This window comes from Cherax quadricarinatus, chromosome 13, assembly GCF_038502225.1.
Source record: "Cherax quadricarinatus isolate ZL_2023a chromosome 13, ASM3850222v1, whole genome shotgun sequence".
Taxonomy (NCBI): domain Eukaryota; kingdom Metazoa; phylum Arthropoda; class Malacostraca; order Decapoda; family Parastacidae; genus Cherax; species Cherax quadricarinatus.
In genome coordinates, this window is record NC_091304.1 from 15,096,625 (window position 1) to 15,102,624 (window position 6,000).

Below are 6,000 nucleotides of genomic sequence, written 5' to 3' on the forward strand. Positions count from 1 at the left end.
ACTTATATAAAATATATTTAGTTGGATTAGGTTAAATTAAACTGCGCTTGTTATAATAAGGTTAGCTAAGTTTTCTAACGTTCTTTTGGTGCAAAATTCTTAATTTTTACATTAACATAAATGAAAAAATAAATCTTTAAACGTATAAGAGAAAATTTTAGAAAGAACTTAATTTTAAATGAGTTCTTGCTAATCGACCAGTTTTACCTATTCGGCACGATACACACACACAGGTACACACACACACACACACACACACACACACACACACACACACACACACACACACACACACACACACAAATATATATATATATATATATATATATATATATATATATATATATATATATCAGAGAAACAGCCATCAACCACGGGAATAACGTTTAATAAGCAACGTAAATCACGCGATCAGCTTGGTCAACCACAGGTTAATGGCAACAATCACGTGAGGTGTGGGAGGTTAAGGGGTGGGAGAGGCAGCCGATGGGAGGGGCCAGGTGGAGAAGGGGAGTGGATGGAGAAGCGGGGTAGGGAGGGAGGGAGGGGGAGGGAGAGAGAGAGAGAGAGAGAGAGAGAGAGAGAGAGAGAGAGAGAGAGAGAGAGAGAGAGAGAGAGAGAGAGAGAGAGAGAGAGAGAGAGAGAGAGAGAGAGAGAGCGTATAGGAGGGAGAGAGGAAGGGTTGGGGGGAGCAGCGGGTATCGACTAGTGGTGTTGGGGAGTGTAGCGACCAGCACACCACACAACCCAGCCTCGGCAACTCAACCTTATCTAGCCTTATCTAAATTGCATCACGGAGTGGGGGAGTAAAAGGAGGAGGAGGAGGAGAGTAGGGGAGGGGGATGGAGGGGAGGGGAAGGCTCTGCAGCCTCATAATTCCCATTCCGGATTTCTTGGAACCCAGAAATGTGTTTTGCTTGCAGACTACAGTTATAGTTCCTGCCCGGCTGGACCCGTCATACCAAACACCACGCACCGTAGACCTCATCAAACACAACCTTACAAGCTCAAGTATTACTACAATGGATCGAAAAACTCTCTCTCTCTCCTTCTCTGACAAGGAGAGACGTTTTAGGACGGCGGAGGGTAATAAGGAGGGTGCCCCAAGGATCAGTACTACCACCGTCGCAATTCTTAACGTACATAATTAACTTGGCAGGAGGGCTTCAATCTACTTAATGATGTGAGTGTACGCTACTGTGACGAGTAAACAATTAAAAAAAGAGATACGGACAAGTCTTTAGAAGAGTGTGACAGGCTATTAGGGCAAGAAAAATAAAGACACAATACCGTGACTGGAACAGAACACAAATAACCCGCTCATAGGAGAAAGAAACTTACGACGACGTTTTGGTCTGACTTGGACCATTAACTAGTCCCAGTGTGTGACTAGTTAGTATATTAGGGTATTCTAACAAGTAGCTACTGGACTCTAAACCCAAATGCGTTCAAGGTTATACAACCTGACGACAGACTGAGCAGACCACACCTCAAGTGTGGAGAAATTTTCTCCAGGAGGGGAGTATCAGCCCCCTTCAGCCCTTCAGCCCCTTTCAGCTCTGAGGGGCCCAGCCCTCTCAGAAGGGGCAAGCGTCTTGTTTACTGCTACAGTGAGTAATTGATCACAGATGCCGTACGAGTATGCGACGTGGTCAAGCGACCATTGCTCCTTGCAGTCCAGTGTTGCAAAGCGTAGTTTAATAAGAGACAGTACATCTCTTACTTTAGCAGGACAATTAAGGAAAATCCTGCTCCCACTTTATTACCATAGTAAAGATAGTGGACATTGTTGTTTATGCTTAAGACAGCAAGAATCAAACATTCTGCTTTGCTTCATCGAGGAAGTGGCAAGGAAGCAAAAGTACTAGGTCAGCTTTTTTTTGTGCTAGGGGAGTGACGGCATGGGGCGCTGTGGCGTCTTCAGATTACTTTTGACTCTACTGAGAGTGACACTGACGCCAGGATAACCAACAAAGAACGATCTGTGCATTAGTGTGAATAAAGTATCTCATAAAACACAATAAACACTTAAGAGAAGTGTGATCAGCTTCTTTAGTGATAAGATTGTGAATAATAAAGACAAATCTTGTGGAACATAGTGTACCAGTGTGCGTATTCCTAGACTATGGAAGACGTGGACATCCAAGGACACTTCAGCTTCTATCAAGTCACCGATACCTGTCGAAGGTGTGAAGAACACCATAGCTCACGCTACAAGAGCAAGGTAGGTTACGAATTTCTTGTAGTACGGGGGACTGCGCAGTTCTTGGGTCGCAAGGAGTTTGTAATCAACCTATAGTCGGCAGTTAGGTGCGGACTTTTGAGTCCACACAAGTAAGTTTGTCAGCCATCAGTGAATGAAATATGCTGACATAACACCCCCTAGGGGTAATTTATAATCTTACAAATTATAAATCTTTACAGCCCGTTGAGAGATGACTTCGACAGCTTCTCAAGACCTCGTCTGCAGAGGCGGCTGTGCAGGCGATGAGTTATCTTTCTAAGTTAAGTACAAACTCTTTAAACTTAACTGGTAATGCCATTTCTCAACATCAAGTATATCATCAGAGGTTAGAAACTACAAATATCGAAAAAAAGAGTGTAAGATCTGTGAGTGAATATTACACTGTAAATACTGCCAGAGGAACACATAAACAGCATTTAATTAGTAGTTTATGCTGGACTAGTTAATGCCAGAACTGCCCTAGTGTGTCAGTTACCAGTTACCATTTTGTCCAAGGCACTTGTCACTAAGACACTTGACCTGTTTGTGTGTTAATTACCATTTTGTAACTAACGCACACAAATACTACTGGTGAATATACACCCTACTACGCATTCTACCAGCTAAACTACCTGATCCACCCTCGCAGCCTGGCCTGGGTCCAGACTTTTATGTTGACTACCTGTTCAACGAGTCTACTGCTGTTGGTTACCAGTTCGACCACCTAGACATTACAGCCTGGTTGATCTGTCACTTTGCAGAGTGACTCAGTTTTCTCTTGAAAACTTTTATATATGTTATGGAAATATTTCTGATATCTGATGGTAGCAGGTTGAAGAATCTTGGATCACGGATGTTGATACACTGTTCTCTTATTGTGTTCATGGCGTCCCAGCTTTTCACTAGATTTATTTTACACTGCTTTCCATATCTCTCACTCCAGTATGTTATTATGATGTATATAGATTTGGGATAAAACCCTTTAAGTATCTTCTATGTACATATTAACAAATATATTACCTCTGCTCCAGAGAATACATTCCTAGTGCTCTGGAACATTCTCAGTAGTTTTAACACTTTAATGGTTCTGTGTAGGCAGTAAACAGTGTTTGCATTTTCCAGCTGTGGTATCTCTCCTGCCTTGAACGAAGCTTTCAAAGCCGAACAATATTCTTAATGAAAAAGCACATGTAATTTGTGTAGAGTCACCAGTGCCATTTTCTCTTATTTTCAAAGTTAGCAATAATGGAAGAATTACCAACAAAATGTTAAGTAAATGAACACAGATGCAACTAATGTTACCACAATAAAATGTCACATAAGATGCATCTTTGTCCATTTACCTAGCCTTCTAAAAGTTGTCATTATCCACCCTGTCATTTTTCTGGCCTTGGCACCATATGTTTTATTGTGTTCCCTAAATGATAGGTTCGTTTTTACTATTCTTTATACCAAGGGAAATGCAGGAGAGCCACGGGCACAAGAGAACAACATATCAACATCCGTGGGCCTCGGCTTTTCAACCTGCTAACAAGAGATCAGAAATGTCGTTGAAACATTTGTGGAGGTATTGAAGAGGACACTGTAATACCACCTCCGCCAAGGCACTGCTCAACTAGGCTGTGATGGAGGTGTGGGCCTGCGGGCTGCTAACAGGAACAGCCTAAGCGTAAAAGGCAAACAACAGAGAGACATGGCCCCAGGCCAGTCCACGAGAATAGGAAAATTCAAAACAGGTCACAGTAAATTGTAAGTAAAAACCCATCCTTTCCACTTAAATAACCCACCTCAACCCAGTCTCTTCCACCCTTAACCCATTCCTTTCACCCACTAGCTAGCCCCAATACCTCTTCCACTCACTAACCCACCCCACCCACATTTTCCACCCGCCCACTGTGAAACATAATAGGGATAACCAGCCGTGCATGACTTGAAGAAGTGAGTATGAGAGTGAACTCAATCAGTAGCGTGTGTGTGTGAGTACTCGCTCAGGATTATGTGAGTGTACACACTCAGGTGTGTGTGTGTGTGTGTCTCACATTTCTGGTCTCCAGAAACATGTTATATATCAATGATATAGGTTCACACAGTTCTTCCGCTCCTTGTATCAGTATTCATAGTGATGTGCAGTCAGGCCCTACGGCTTTTGATGTGTCTTACTTGAATTCTGTCCACTATATGATGATTAGCCTTTTCAACTCTGCATCATGGCACCATCTCGGTTTCCTAAGAGAATAAATACATTCTTAAATCTTCTGCTTAATTCTTCGCAAACCTCTCAATCATCTTCTGTGAGTTCCCCTCCTTCCTTCCCTCCCTCTCATCTTCCTCCTTATGTGACTGTGGTAGTTTTGGCTCTGATTTGGTCTTTTCTGCTGTGTCATTCTCAAACTTACGTTCGACTACTCTTATCCTAGCATAATCATTCTTCACTATTACGCTTGCCTCCTTACTCTACACTTCTCTGTGTTCTGTACATTTTCCTTACACCTTTGGACCTTCTTTTGGCCTCTCTGCAGCTCTGATTAAACTCCTTGTTAGGAAGTTTATGTTACCTCCAGGGACTTTCAGACGAGGCCCTCCATCATCTCATGGGTTGTCTGTCCAGTCAGTTCTGTCTTACTGGAGTACATTTAAAAAATCTCTCATCCTTGTACAGTCCCTTCTTCTGTAATCTGGTTTAGTATTTGCACCTCCTCTCTTTTCCACTCTCACCTCTACCGGGTATTCAAAGCTGAGTACCACGTGGTCGTTAGTTTCTAGTGGTAGCCCATATTCAATTTGATCTGTCAAGTTTACTAAAGTTGAAAACCAGGTCAAGGCGAGTTCGTTAGTCCTCTATCCAGTAACTTCTTTGACATTTTGGATCAAAAAATTTTCCATTACTGCTTCCATCAATTTTCCTCTCCACGTTTTGGTTCACCATGACAAACCAGTTCTCCCAGTCAATTTTCTTCACTGACATCACCTACACTCAGTAGCTTTATTTTGTTCTTACTTGCTGTCTCATCTACTTTTTCTAGAATTTGTATTGTGGCTGTATTCTCATCATGCTACTGTCCCAGTTTTCTGTTCTTCAGTGGGGGGGGATTATATGCCAACTGCTATTATTCCCTTGGGTCGTGTGGTTATTTCCTCTATTGTATAGTTACTGAAGTTACAAGTGTCAATATTTTCCATCTCTTCTAAATTCAATTGATCCTTTACCATTAGTGCTACCCCCACCTCTTCTTCCTCTCATCTCTCTTCCTCTTCTTACTATCATACATCCCTCTGGGAATAATGCATTAGTTAACATTCAATAAAGTTTCATCTCTGTAACAGCTATAATATTTGGACACTCCTCTGCTACTCTATCTTTCACTTCACCAGTGTTTGTAATACCATATGCCTTTGTATACCATATTCTGATTTGTTATCATTCACTTTATATACTGGGACTTCTCATAGTGGGACTGTAGTCTGGAGGGAGTCTGAGTGGGAGAGAGGGAATTAATGAAGGTAGCATGAGGGAGTAAGGGAGTGTTATCATTAGAGCTCATGTGAAGAAGAGGAAATGAGGGAATACAAATAGAAGTGAGAGTAGGAGATAGAACAGGGAAAGTAACTACATTATTACTGGTACTTTGATTAAAAAGGACCGAGGCCAGAGGAAATAGTGGATTGCTGGTTTATAAACGTGGTTGCTGGTATGAAAGTCTAGTTGCTGGTTTATCAACCTTGACTGCTCGTTTATAAACCTTGGTTGCTAGTTTATAAACCTGGTTTCTGGTTAT